Here is a 16,411-nt window from a genome sequence, read left to right on the forward strand (position 1 = left end):
CTCCATCAAGACATAGCTGGGTCTCTCCTTCTCAACACATATACGAGTCGTTCTACCTCTATAGTTAGGCCTCTGCCTACCCCTCCCCCCACCCCTCCCCCCCACACACACCGATACATCAAGCGCTCTAGTCATGTCTCCCTGCCACACACAAACTTGACATGTGCCCTCTAACGTTCCGGTACGCCAGTCGCCCTATATCTTTGACTTGCACACACACACAATTTCGATGGCTCTCTTCATCGATCTCACACCCACCCACTTGATCCTCTCTTCGACTCTATCGATAGCTATGACCCCTCCCTCTCTTCTTGTGGATTGCCCGACCCTCTATGTATGATATGGATAGGCCTCCATTTCACACACATTGCATGCAAAATTTTGTTTGAGATGTCATCGACACATATTCCCACAAATAATTCACGAAATCAACCCCCACCCCACCCCCCCCCAAAAACAAAAAACACTCATGAACGCGGTTTGTATCTCTCACACACACCCACATAGGTGGGGGACGTGCACGAAGAGAAGAGGTGCATGCACGGCGCACGTACTCCCGTCTCTTTCCCAACCACACCCGCGCGGGTACACGATGGAGCTCATTTCTGTACGAAAAAGGCAGCCCATGTGGTAATTTGGCACATGTACTGGTTGTCCACTTGGTGGAGGGAGGATCATCTACCACGGGTGAACAAACAATTGCGACTTGACGTATTATGTTAAAAAAGAGGCAAACCATGTGGGGCCTACCTTAGAGGCAAGGCTCTATACACTGGAGTACTTTTGATGTGTCCCGTCATCTCACAGAACGAGGAGAAGCTTGCTTAGTACGCCGTCTCCCCCGTTCCTAAATATAAGTCTTTGTAGAGATTTCACCATGAACCACATGCGGATGTATATAGATGCATTTTAAGTGTAGATTCATCCATTTTGTTCCGTATGTAGTGGAATCTCTACAAAGACTTATCTACTAGTAATAGCTAGCCCCCACTACTAGGAATTCTCTATCCTCTCCTTGAGCCACATCATCAAAATTGATGTAGCCGTTAGATGAAGTAAATCAGTCCATAATAGCCGTCTGATCTAGACGTTGAGAGGCTCCACACTAAGCCACATGCAAGCATGCAGGAATACCATGGCACATGCATGTGAGTGGGTTTTAAATCACATCAACCTGTCTACATGCAAGCATGCACCGGTAGCATGCATGTAAGTGAGCTTTTAAGTCCCATTAACATGTCAAAAAGAAAAATATAATCCCATTATGCAGTAGGAGTTGGCTGATCTTTTCTACTTACGTGGGATGATCTAAATGATGATGGGAATTTATTTAGTTTGGCTACCACATTTTCATGCAGTTAGGTGTCGCACGGTGATAGTGTGAGGTGGGCCATGTAATCACTGAGCCTGTGTGTTTTCACTGCTCTTGCATGCCTCCACTTTAAGAATGGAGAAAATTGTAATCTACTAGTAGTACCTCCTTTCGCCGAAAGAGTGGGGCATCCAGCAGTCCTACCACCTCAGTAATAAAGACCAATGAGCCGTCAAATCACATAGACCCAACAGTAAGTTGGACGGACGAAGCAACCATCACTCTTGCACCGGTGAGAGGTCACGTCCGCTCTGCCCGGGCATGAATGCGGCACCGATTCTATGGAGCGGCGCTGTCCGTTTCGGGCGGGAAGTGCGCGCGGGCGATGGAGGGGCTTTGGGTGGGCCAGGCTGGTCAGGAGCGGGTGTGGTAGCTGTCCGCATGTCCCTATAGGTCACGCCCGGAAACGAGAGGATGCACCGACTCTCACGGCTAAAATCATACACTACACAACATCCCTCTGTAGTAGTAGGTTGATCTATCGCTCTCTCTAACACAGACATGCTGTTAAACACACACATGTTGTTAAACACACACACACACGCACACACCTTGGTCCCGTTGCACCTTCTAACGTGACTTATTACACCTAGACGGAGGGAGTAGTATGTATACGAGATACGGTGGCACACTGACTTAAGTCGAATACAAGTGCCCAAAATTTGTGTTCATGTTATAATAAGGATTCACTTGAAATAGTACGTGAGCGAACAGAGGGATCAATTGGACAGTGTCCCCGAGTAGTAGCGAGATGTGTGAGGTAAGAAACACCGCTCGCGCTTTTAATTTTTCTTATTAATTTGTTTTTTCACCCTCTGACTGGTGGGACCCAACGTACTACGTGGAGAGAGGTAAGGTGACTAAGGCTGCATTATTTCTGCACCACTGTGGATAGTCTTACCACCAAAGCCACATGACACGATTATGATTGAAATCCCAATGGCTCCCACACACACACAAAAAAACACGGCATGCTTGTCACACGAATGCAGGAATGTATAAAAGGTTATTTCCCTCTCGTTGAACATAACGGGAGGGTTGTGTAGCTGGTTAGCCTGTTCGCTCATCAAACTTGAGCATAATTTGTGCCAGGAGGATTCTTTGACTGGTCAAAATGTTTTCTAGGGTTTGCACGCTTCACACTCTCTCTCCAGTATATATATATACACGCTGGAGCCTTAGCGCTTGTAGTTGCTCTCTTCACACTCTCTCGCCCTCTCCCGCTGGAGCCTCGGCGCTTGTAGTTGCTTCTTCACACTCTCTCGCCCTCTCCCGCTGGAGCCTCAGCGCTTATAGTTGCTCTCTTCACACTCTCTCACCCTCTCCAGATCTAAACAAGACTTCGTTGGCCTCTCTCTCCCCTCACTACTGCTGAAAGAGCGGGCATGATCCGTCCGCCGGGAAGGGAAGGAGGCTTAATGATGTCGCCGTCGGCGAGGGACTACCGGCGCAGCTGTTCACTTTCCACCCAGCGGCGGCGTGGGAGGGCTTCCGACCCCTTCTTCTTCCCCGTCGTCCCATCGCCCACTGAACCACACCCCTAGAACCTTAAGGCATAATTTACTTACTCCACATGCATTGCTCTAGCTGCATGTATACCATGAATCTAGGACGTGGTTCAAAGAGGAAAGGAGTGGGGGAAAGTAGTGGGAAAAGTTGTATATAGCATGAATCTAGGACGTGGTTCAAAGAGGAAATGAAGGGGGCAAGTTGTATAGCATGAATCTAGGACATGGTTCAATGAGGAAAGGAATGGGGGAAAGTAGTGGGGAAAGTTGTATCGCATAAATCTAGGACGTGGTTCAAAGAGTAAAGAAGGGGCGAAAGTACTAGTTCAAAAAGGAAAGGAAGGGACAAGGCTATAGAGTTTGAGCAGGACTAGATTTGCTACGCTCACATAGGGAAAGGTGTCTAAAGATAACAAAACTGGGTCCAATAAAAATATGCTCCTTGGTTGTTTGTTCTTTGTTGCAACAGACTATGCATGACCACAGTACATCGATAGATGCACATGGTGCTGGTGCATCCACTGTCCCGTGCAACTCATTAGCTGTTGTTAATCTAAGGCCATGTTTGGTTAAAAACTCCCTAGTCCCTACCTGCTTGGTTCCGGGGACTAAACATGGACTAGAGGTTATTAAATGACATGCGAAAAGACCATGTTACCCCTAGTAATGAACTAATAGAGACAAGGTGCGACGCGTGGCAGGGGCAACTGTTGGAAAAAGTCCCAAAAAGACTCCCTCAGGGTCTTCTTTCTTTAGTCCCAAATGCCCACTTTTAGTCCCTAAAAGTCCCTCTTGTTTGGTTTAGATGGGACTTACACGGGTTTTTTTAGTCCCTACACCAAAATGTCCCTGTAAAGAAACACCCTCTAATAATATCGCTGGAAAATTGATGCAATGCCACAGTTAAAAGCAAATTACATGTTTAACAAATTTTATTTTTAATATAATCTCTATGTTAATATTAATCAATGCCACTATTTGAGAAATGCTACTGTCTTGCTTTCTTTCCCATTTACATAAGGTAGATGCTTCTTTTTGTTGGCTTCTGTGTCATCCACCATTATTGACCACTAATTGTTTCCTTTGCACCTCTGTGTAAACAGGGTTATCTACTTCACCTCGTTGCCATTGTGACCTTTTGTTGCATTGCACAAAACACTTTTGTTTTAAGAGTGTTTTGTGCAGTTCAACCCAAATGTCACACTGACAACGTTTCTTGATTGCTTGACCTTTGTTGAACTGCACAAGAGGAGATCTTACTTCCTATTCATTAAGACGAATTTGGTTCAGATCTTCTTCTTGTGAGTTGTTTGAATTCTGCATCATGAGAGGTCAGTAATACCCTTCTTTCACATGATTCTGCAGTGTGCTTTCATATGTTGTGCTAGTTGTACGATAATGTTGCTTGATTTTAGTGAACTGCACAAATGGTGACAAGACTTCCAATCTGTATGTGCACCGTAATATCCCATTGAGGTAAGATAAGGATATTTCACAACTGCTGGCCTGTATTTTGCCACTTTCATTAGAAAATTAAGTTTAGTACTATACTTATGCTCCCTAATTGACATGCCAAATATTACATTGAAGGCGAAGCTTGTCTATTATTGAACCAAGTGTTGAGGGGGAAGAACAAGCGAAAGAAAAACAAAAATCAACTCACGGTGCTGTAATGAAGCACTGGAATTATGATGACACAAGTAATGATATAGTTTTGCATCTTAATTTATTGCTATGGCTGGAACGAGCAATTGTTTTGCCACTGATTTGATGCCACTCTTAATGTAATATGTAATTATCTCTACTTGTGCAAACAGGGATCTTCTTTGAAGATACCATATATTTTAGTGGAACTGCACAAGAAGATGTTGGAAACATTAAACTAGTACTGGAGGTACAGACGGAGGCAAGCGATTTCAATATGGTCCAAGCAGCCTCGCGCCTCTTCTGTAGAGGCCTTACGACAAGTCCGAGGAGGAAAATGCAGCCATATCGAACGCCGAGGTGGAAGCCCATTTTGCACCAAAACCGCCACCGCTGCCAAGGGAGGAAGTGCCTGAGGAAAAGATTGACCACTTCATTCGTATGGCTAGACCACCAGCTCCCAAGCCTGTTGACACAGACTATGAGCGCCACCTCAGGAAGTTAAATCGATCACGTCTACAGAAAGAGGCGAGCAAGAGCTCGAGCAAATCAGCTGGCAAAAGGAGCGGTAAAACCGTTCCCCATCTGGAAGAACAGGCGGCGCAATCAATCCCCCCGCTTGTTGTGCCAACAACACATGAGAGTACGCACGCCCAATATTATTGTGGGCAAACCGTTAATGTTCCCGGGCTGGGCGATGTGGTAATAACCGAGGAGCATATTGAGTAGGCTAAAAGGCTCATGATCACTGTTGGACAACTCCTCGATGTCGAGCCCATGTCTCTGCTTAGAGAGGAGGAAATAAAACGAAAATATGTCCGGGGCCAACCTTTGGTCGAGCCAGACAAGGTCAAGAAGCTCCCAACGAGAATGTATGAATTGCATCAATGGTACATGGACATTACCAAGATTTCCAATCGAGAGTCCCTCATGGTGAATGTCAAGAAGGATCATTACTTCCATGAGAAAGCTGTGTCCGTTGAGTATTCAGAACTATTTCAGTTGTACAATCAAGACGCACTTGACAAATCTATCGTCAGTTGCTATTGTCTGTAAGTGATTTCTTTCTGTAATTTAAGTCTCAAGCTAGTTGTAGTGATCATTTTGATCAATCATTACCTGTAATTATCCTCACTATATTCTTTTCTGTGGTATTATGCAGGATGAAGATGTATGAAATGAAAAAAGGTGGATGCTATGGCATTGAGTTCATTGACCCAAATACCATTAATGAGTACACATGGAAATTAGATGCATATTATGAAAAAAGTGTAGAGGAAAGCATGCTAGAGTTCTTCAAGCGCCTCAATACCAATGAAGATATACTACTTCCTTACAACTTCGAGTGAGTCACACTGTCTTGTACTACAAATTCTATTTTTGCCTACTAGCTAGCTACATGTTTTTGCTTACATATGCCCGCTTAATTAAGACATGAAAACGTGTGTGCATGAAGATTTCACTGGATCTTGGTAATCATTAAAGTTGATGAAGGAACAGTTGAAATACTGGAATCACTACTTAAAAAAGCATGCGACTACACCATCTTGTTTGGGATAGTCAACAGGTAATTTCAATCATTATTAACTATATCTCGGCCTATTTAGTTTGTCATTTCCTGATATGAACTATTTAATAACCCCTTTATTCATTTTCTTTGTCGGAGGGCAAGGCTTGGGCAAAGTTCATTAGCGTCACTCCAGGCCAATGGAAACAAAAGCTGAAATGGTATCGACCCAAGGTAAGTAATTAAGTAGTACTAGCTAGCTAGCTGCCATCTCTTTAATTATCATGCTTGATTAATTATTATTTGATCAAATTCCATTCTCGTAAAGGCCCTGAAGCAGGTGCCGGGGAATAATCTGTGTGCATACTACGCTTGCGAGAACATTCGCATGATGGTGTCCGAAAGGAGCAGATGTCAAAGACAGGACTGGGTACGTTTGTCAGAACACTATTCACAATTTTTACACCATTATCGATATCTAGGCACACAACTAATACACATGCATATTGATCTTCTTCTTAACAGTTCAGAGAGGTCCGGGAGAAGCTGCTAACAGAGGAGCGCATAGAAGCAATTCAAGAGAAAATAGCGGGATTTTTGCTCGACCAGGTCATAGATCCCAAAGGAGAATACTATTACCCACTACCGCCTCCATGAACCACTTCCAATTGTCATCGTGCTCCGAAGGCACCAATTAGGCTAATGCCACTGGCTCCGAAGGCACCTATTAGGAGAAATTGTATATAGGTAGCTAATTGTGTATATGTATATGTATATATATACATGTGTGTATATATGTGTGAATTAATGGTGGTTGTGAGACATTCGATGATATATATATATATGATCGGTTCTACTAGAAATTCTATTTATATATATGCATAACGTGTACAATATGTAGTATCGTAAAATACCAGAAAACGAAAAATAATTAAATGGAAAACACAAAATTAAATGAAAAAGAAATCATAAACCCAAAACCCCCAACCTTTTAATACCGGTTGGTGTCACCAACCGGTACTAAAGGGCTCCCTGCCCCCGGAGCTGGCTCATGCCATGTGGTTGCCCTTTAGCACTGGTTCGTGCTGAACCGGTACTAAAGGGGGGGTGGGCCTTTAGTGCCCACACTATAGTGTCGGTTACTGAACCGGTGCTATTGCCCGGTTCTGCACTAGTGTACTATTCAACTAGCCCTCCACGGGGTCCTGTTCATCCACCGGCTTGATCGATCAGGGTACTGTTTATCCAGCGGTAACAGCCTCTACTACCACGGGTTCCTGTTCATCCAACCCCCCACTAGGAACTGTTCATCCAAACCCCCTCAACAACACTCACTATTCATCCAGCGAAGGAGGCAGCAGTGTTTGATCGGCTTTAGTTAGCAGCAGTAGCGAAGGAATCACTCGAGTTCAGTTAATAGCAAGGGATCGATCGATCACTCGGGTTCAGTAACACGTATCCTACAATGCAATCGCTCGGGTTCAGTTAGAGCCCAATGCCTCGCTCAGGTTCAGTTAAAGCCCAACGCCTCGCACACATGTGTGTACGTACGAGAGAAACGCGCATCGCTCGGCCCCGACCACCCACCGTAACCGGGAAGGTGTCCTCGCTTCTACCACGGTTTTTTTCGTCATGGACTACCCAAAGAATGTCATGCAACAACGTCTCCGGCCCACCCAGGACGAAAAGCCCATTTTTGTCATGATTTTTTGTCATAGAAGTAGGAGCCCACCACATCTATGATGATACCAGGTTTTGTCACAATTATCGTCATAGAAGTGTCATAAGTATGACAGGGAAAAAATTCGTTCGGCCCAAAATGCCACGGATGTGTCTTTTTTTAGTGTTGCCTTATTAATTTCCATGCATGACACAAAGTAGTAGAACATTCAATATGATATGGTATCATGATATGATACCACACCCTCTCTTTCCTCATTTAACTGTGTGCCACATCATCCAAAAAGTCTAGTTGGCACGCATGATACCGCTTGATACTCCCATTACAACCAGCCTGAGGTTGGGCATAGTGGGGGTATCATATATAGCCGGTATCATGCACTCGGGAATAGCAAATATGATGATGTGGCAAAGAAGCAATAACATATATAATAAATGCTATACTACTTTGTGTCATGCATGGTCATAAATACTGTCATCTATGATATATACTACTCTATGATACTATATATGCACTATGAAGGTACATACGTAGTATCATACACTAGTATCATATGCGTGATACTATAGTATATGATACTCCCCACTATATAAGGCTGGCCATAGTGGTGGTATGATAGCCGATGATATCATGCACTCGGAAATAGCAAGTATGCTGATGTGGCAAAGAATTAAATCTAGAGAGGGTTAGAGTAACATATGGGTAGATACTGCATCATGTTAAATGTGATGCTAATTTGTGTCATGCATGGCAATAAATATGATCTATGATACTATACCATATGTATTATACTGCGCTATAATTAAGGTAGAATCATACACTAGTATCATATATATATATGCATGATACTAGTATATGACACTCTCCACTATGAGTAGCCTAAGTATAGCCTAAGTAAAACACCCACATGTAGTTGTAGTAGGGCTTTTGACTCTAATTATATGCACTACAATGCAAGTTAAGTGCAAAGAATTACTTAAACATAGCAGACGACCTGAAATGGGCCGGAATGATGTAGCTAGTAACTGACGATTTGTAGTCCAAAGTGCCACGTCTCCTTTTAGAAACTATGATCCTTCTTGTGAGATGCTCCGGTATGGAAGGTGGGAGCACCAAAACTTGTGCCAAACTTTACCAAAAATTTTCCACGCGATCGTGAGAGCATGCCACAATGACACAATGATTTTCGTTATTTTCCGGACTCTATATGCATATACTGAAATTAAAATAGGCCTACGCCTCTGGCCGCACCCCGCGGCCGGACTGTTTGAAGTTTTTTCCAGTTTCTCGCACAATGAATGAAAACTCGCAAAGTGACACACAAATGATCTTGCTAACACACACGTGTAGTTGCGAATGGATATATACATACAAACGAGATCTCTTTTTTGTATATTCAAAGTTTGAGATTGCTAGCGATGCCTGTCGCCTGGTAAAATGTACCAGAAAATCGAACCATAGGGTACAATCGTGATTTCTTATCGTGGAAAAAAATTGGAGGCGAAACGATGAACTCATGTTTTCATTCAAACAAAAGTATGCCGTTAGGTAATGTAAAAGTTTTCAAATAGCACACGGTTCACTCACCAAAGCCGTGTGTCCACTAAACCGTGGCCGAAGCCCCCCTCTACCACGCGCCTGATCTGAGTCGTGCATTCTGATTGGCCCGAACCCAAACCCCACGGATCATACATCTGCACCGTGGGGTTCACCTAGATCGAACAACGATCATCATCCCTTTCGGCAGCACATGCAGTTCCGGTTGTGATTTTATTTATATTCACAAATTCCAAGTTAAATTAAAAAATGCCTTAAATATAGCAAACGATTCCTGAAATGCGTTAGAAAATTAAACCCGTGGTATAATGGTGAATGTGTACCATGGAAATTTTTATGAGGCCAAACGGCGAAGTCGCCGACCACTAGAGTTTGAATTGACACGTCTCCTTTTCGAAACCATGGTCCTTCATGTGAGATTCTCCGGCTTGGATGGAGCGATCATCAAAACCTGTGCCAAACTTTACCAATAATTTTCCCCAGGGTCGTGAGAGCACGCCACGGGCACACACCGATTTTGATGAAGTCTAGACTCCATCTGAATTCCCATTAATTAAAATACCAACTAGGCCTACGCTAGTGGCCGCACCTCGCGGCCAAAATGTTTGAAGCTTCTCCCCATTTCGGAGAAAATGGATGAAAACTCGCAAAGTGACACACAAATGATTTGTACACCTTCTTTGCTAACTAACACCCCAAATGTAGTTGTAGAACGGATTTGAATTTAATTATATGCACTAAATGCAAGGTAAGTGCAAAAAATGACTTGAATATAGCAACGAGACCTGAAATGGGCGAGCAAATCAAACCTAGGGTATATACGTGATTGTTTACCGTGAAAATAATTCAAAGCGGAACGAGTAGTCACTGACGATTGGAGTCTGAAGTGCTGCATCTCCTTTTGGAAACTATGATCCTTCTTGTGAGATGCTCCCATTTGGCGGCAATCAAAACTCATGCCATCTTTACCAAAAAATTTCCATGTGATCCTGAGATCATGGCACGGTGACACACCGATTTTTGGACTCTATATGCATTTCCTATAATTAGAAGACCAACAAGACATGCGCCTCTGGCAGCTCCCTGCAGCCAAACTGTTTGAATTTTTTCCCGTTTGTCGAACAATGAATGAAAAATCCCAAAGAGACACACAAATGGTCTTGCTAGCTAGATAGCACCCACATGTAGTTGCGACTATAGCAAACGACTCAAATATAGCAAACGATACCGCAAATGCACGAGGAAATTGAACCATAGGGTACAATGGTGATTTCTTACCATGGAAAACAATTTGGAGGCAAAACGATGAACTATTGTTTTCATTCGAATGAACATATGCTGTTAGTTCATGTAAATGTTTTCAAATAGCACATGGTTGACTCACGAGAGCTGTGTGCCTACCAAACCGTGGCCAATGCAGCCCCTTTGCTGCGCGTGTGATCTAAGTCATGCGTTTTGATTGGCCAGAACCCAAACCCCACAGATCGTACGTGTGCACCATTGGATGCTCCCAGATCGAACGACAATCCTCATCCTTTTCGACAGGAAATGCAGTCCGGCTAGGAATTGATTTATATGCCAAAATGCACTGTAAATGCCAAAAAATGTCTTACATATAGCACACGAGACATGAAATGCGCCAGCAAATCAAACCCGTGGTATAATGGTGATTGCTTAACTTGGAAAAAATTTAGAGGCGAAATGATGAACTCGCGTCTTCATTTCAAAATTAGTACGTTTTCATTTCAAACAAAATTATTCTCTTTGTGCACATGTGCGCTTAGAGGCAACCGTTTGCATAGGCCTTTCCACGTGGCGACCGGGGATATTTTCCACCCTTTTCACCTAGGCAGCCAACACCCCCCACCATCCTCCCGCGTTTCACTCAACTAGTCCACCCAATCTCCATCACCAGCTCCCCCTCCTTCGATCTAGAGCAGAACCCTCTCCAGCGCCTGCGTGCTCACCCTGGTCGTGTGGCCGCTCTTCGCCGTCAAGCCTACCTCCACTTTTGTTCCCAATACGCAGCTGCCCGCGCCTCGCCATCTCCGTTTGCTCGCCAGCCACCCTCGAGCATATCGATGCTGTAACCCTCGCCTTTCCTGTGGTTCTGCCGGGTCTGCATTAAGAAGTCTGTTAGTTACTGCTTTCCATCATGGTGAGGCATATTTCCTATCAATCCCTCTTCCTATTTCATTCCGTATGTTCCCAAATTGGCTATAAAATAATGGAGAGCGTATATATGTTCATTATCTACCTTCCTAACTACTCCCTCCGTTCCAAAATAGATGACCCAACTTGTACTAACTTTAGTACAAAATTAGTACAAAATTGGATCATCTATTTTGGAACGGAGGGAGTAGTATATATAAGTTGTATTTGTTCCAATAAGTTACTGCATATTTATAGATCGCGGGTGCCCGAGTCACACAAACTTAACAAATTAGCCGTACATTTACTAAATTATTGCATGACATGTTTAGAAAGCTTGATACCAAGTTGTTAATTTTATGCTTATCCTCCTTTCCCGAGTTTCGCATGTGTTCTCTATAGATGCCGAGTAGCAGCGAAAACACTCATGCTTCAGGCAATGTATTTTCATCTGATTCCGACAACCCTAGGTCTTTAGAAGATTGTGAGGGATCAAGTAGTCTTGAATGGGATGTAGCTGCAGTAATTACCCTTTCATTCAAGACACAGACGAATGCTCCAAGGAAGCCCACACACTAGCCTAAAGGTGTATATGAAGAAACCAAGATTGATTTAAAGTCTTGGGCTCCAACTAAACCAGATAAAGCATGCACGAGGTTCAGGAGTGTGTGTGGATTTGGTGGTAGGGCAAGGCTGAACATTAATCTGCCAGGGTTTCGGAAGGCTGACACAGAAACACGGCAAAGGATAGTTCGGGAGATCATGGATCACTTCAATGTTCCAGAGAAGTGGAGAATGTAGGTGGAACATGCTGCACTGAAGAAGGCTAGGGATGCTTGGAGAAACTGGAAGCACGTGATGTACAAGAAGTACTTGAGTGAAGGCAGGGACCCAATCCCCGCATACCCCCAAATTACAAAGGTAGACTGGGCAGAATTCAAAAGGGTCAGGGCAACTAAAGAGTTTGCTAAGAAGAGTTTCACGCAATCGAAACTTCAAAAGAAGAACATACATCCCCATCGTATGCATGTGGCAGGATACTAGAACATGAAAATGATATGGGACTAGGAGGAAAAAAAGCAGTAGCGGCGGGTGGAACCCAACCTTTAGTGAAACCAGGGGCCAACGCGCAAGAGACTACTTGCAGGCACGTGCAAGGTGGTGTGATGACAAAACTTATTACTTTAAAAACTCACATGATGAAGAACTGTATCAAGTGATGTTAGAGGCTTCCAAGATCCCTGGAAGGTTCTACATGAACTCAGGTCCATGTGACTTTCTGTCCGTTGCTCAGGAAACAAGAGAGCCCCCTGGCCGTGCAAGGGGTATATGTGCTAATGTCCCGCACAAGAGGGCTTTCACACTCATCAAAGAAGAGAGGCCCAACATGGAAAAAGGGAGGAGTGAAACAAAGTAGAATGCATTGTATGAAAGGTTGAGGAAGGACATGTATCCGGCTATTCGAAAGGATATTGAGGAGTCAATGATGATGCAGAAGACTCTAACACTGACAGATAGCCAGCAGATGGGAGGGTAGGCGGGCATGGAGGATGATGCTTATTGCACGACAACACTGCACAAGAGTAGCTGTGCATCAGCTGACCCCAGCGATACTGAGACTGCAACTACTCGTGATGATGCTATCTAGAATGAAATATAGCCCGGGTTTGCCCACCCTTCTTGGAAGATGGCCTCTTGTTGGACAATGTGCCATTGAAGTTGGGTTGTGTGAAGTGCTACGTGAATGAAGTAAAGCCTGGATTCAAGGAATTTTCCCTAAAGAATGTCCTAGGAGACTTCGATGAGCAAAGGACCTTGGGAGAAACACTATTACATCACATCTAGTGGCCAAAGAAGGAAATAGAGTTTATCGATGAGATCCCTGAAGCCCCCGCCTAGAGCAACCAATGTCGCCCTGGACCGGTGACACTCTACTTGCCACAACATCTATTGCGTGCTTCCCCCAAAGAACCTAATACTCGTAATCCGATGGCTGATGCATCCACCTGTGATCAGCTGGCCGAACTTTGTGGCGTACAAGCCATGTCATCCTCCTCCCCAAAGAAGCTAGTGGCAATGCCTACAACTGCTGAAGACGCACCACCGGTTCAGATGCCGGCCGCTGAAGCAGCGGGGGGAGACCCAGATGCAGCACATGCTCAGTAGACCAACCTAGTGGAACGGACTTCTAAGCAGTCTGATGCTTCAGAACCGCCTGCTAAGCAGTCTGTAGGTCCTGAACTGACTGCTCATCAGTCCATCGGTCCACGGTCGCATGATCAGCATACCAATGCGTCAGCACATCCTGCTCAGCAAACCAACGCATTGGCACGACCTCCTCAGCACACCGAGAAGTTGGCACCACCTGCGTAGAAACCCGACATAGCTTCAACGCATGGTCAATAGTCCGATGCCTCTTCTCCTACAACCCAGCAGTCCGTCACAGCAGCACCGCTAGCTCAGCGGTCCGGCATAGATAAACCGTCTGCTAATCAGTCCATTGAAGCTTCATCGTCTGCTCGGTAGTCTACCTTGCAGCCAACCAAACGTTCTGCTAGAAATGCTTCAAGTACCAAGAAGGAAGTGCCAAAAAGGCTACACCCACGAGGAAGCATGGCGGGAGAGTGAAGAGGAAAGAGAACGATTGCCTCTTACTTAAAGCACTCATCGCCTAGAACCAAATTAACAGCTCGTTGTTCGAATCGGGGAGTAATATTATTTTCTACAGCATGGATGATGAAGAACTAGATTTGTTGCTTGCTAAAAGTAAAGCAGACGTACTTGAAGCACGCAATTTCGTCCATGGCCAGCCATTTCTTGTTGGCGAATACTTTGATGAGTGCAGCTCTAGTTGCCGCGAGTTACATGAATATTGCATTGATCAAATGTCGGCAGGTGATCATGGTTTGCTAGTCCACTACAACAGAGATCATTTCCAACACGATGCTGCTTCCATCAGTGTGAGTTTCGAAGACTTACATCTCTTCTTCAACTTCAACAAGCTCGATGCCACTCTTGTTAGATGCCTGATTTTGTAAATGATAAACCTTTGTGGATACTATGTTTGCAGACACATGATCTCCATCTGCAAATCCGCTGATAGTTATGACGATCCACGCAAATTAGTACCAGTAAGTCTATCTTAATTAATATCTCGTACTCCAGTCATATGGCACATTCTGATCATAAAAATACTACAGCTCATCTTAGAACCGAGGACCCCTGAACCGCTCGTGGCTGGTGAATGGCTGATGGTTCGGAGATTTATCAATGACTTCTTCTTGAATCACTACATCAATCCCACTGGTGATAATGAAGATTTCAACATGCGTTCTCCTCAAACATTGAGTAAGAGTTAGCCGCTAAACATATACACATGGATCCATGGTTTTCCATCTGATGAGGTCTTTGTATTTAGTACACTATGATTAATTATGTAACGCATATATGTGTGGACAAATCACTGGAATTTAGCTACCATATGTTCAATTGCAATTGTTGCGAAATCTGATGAATGTTCTTCCTGAATCACTACATCAATTGAATATTGTGGCAAATTTTCTTTTTGCGTGCCGATTCAAAATGGGATATTTTTGTTTATTTGTTCAATTGAATAGTGTGGTGAATTTTCTTTTTGTGTGCCCATTCAAAATGGGATATTTTTGTTTATTTGTTCAATTGAATATTCTGGTGAATTTGCTTTTTGCATGCCGATTCAAAATGGGATATTTTTGTTTTAACCTAGCAATTGCTCCACACACGGTTCAACTAAATGAGTGTGTGTGATCCACATCGGAAAGCATACCTCAATCATAGCGGAACCGTCGGTGACACACAACAGATCGCAATAGATTTGCAGCGCTACTACGTGTGCGTAGGGTCTCCGAAACCATTTGTGATATCGCGTTATCGCACATGGGAACTCGGAGTGAACCATGCCCAGTGTAAAATACAATCCCAGTCGTAATTTTTTCCGGAAACGTGTGGGATCCCAAACAAAAAGCACACGTCACTCTTGCCGCAACCGTCGGTGATACACAACAAATCACAAACGGTCTGCAACACTTGTATGTGTGCGAAGGGGCTCCTGAACTGTCTGTGATAGAACATTATCGCAGACGGTAATTGTTGGGAAACGTGTGTGATGGAGTCTTACATGGCCGACGGGTTACGTAAAAAACTTATGTGCCATGGGGGTAAAAATCGCACACAGCTCATATGTTGGCCCGTGTGCCTTACATACTGTTTCCCAAACGGTTCATTACGACACACCGTTTGGTTTCACTGCGTCATTAGAAACATTTAATCACCGATCCCACACGTGCGAAAGAATTTAGTGTGTGCTGCATCGCACATGATTACATTTTGGAAGGCCTCTGGATCATTGCTCCATATCCTCGACGGTTTCTAGGTCGTGTGGGAAGGAATCCCCTATCGCCCACACTCACTTGGCGACAATTCCAAATGCCGTCGTGGAAAGGGGTTAAAAACTATTTGTATAGCACCGACGCGTACCAGTGTTCGGCGGCGCATTCGCGCGTCAGGGCACAGGGGCTGGAGCTATGGTCATCTAACCCACCCAGGACAATCTATACTATGCCTTGCAGCTCTGCTTCCAGCAGGGCGAGAATGTCTCCAACAACATCGCGGAATATGAAGGCCTGATCGCCGGTCTCAAGGCTGCAACAGCCTTGGGAGTGAAGCACCTCACCATCAAGGGAGACTCCCAGCTCCTCGTCAACTTCTCCAACAAAGCATATAAGCTGAAGGACGAGCACATCGAGGCATGCCTCGAGGAGGTGCGCAAAATTGAGAAACAATTCTTGGGCCTGGAGTTGCAGCATGTGCCACGCGACACGAACAAGGAGGTAGACGACATTGCCAAGAGGGCGTCCCGGCGCCTTCCTCAAGAGCCTGGCGTCTTTGAGGAGTAGCTCTTCAAGCCGTCGGCAGCCCCACCCATCGAGGGACCGGCATCGCCTCAAGAGGAG

The sequence above is a fragment of the Triticum urartu genome, chromosome 4, assembly GCF_003073215.2.
Source record: "Triticum urartu cultivar G1812 chromosome 4, Tu2.1, whole genome shotgun sequence".
Lineage (NCBI taxonomy): Eukaryota > Viridiplantae > Streptophyta > Magnoliopsida > Poales > Poaceae > Triticum > Triticum urartu.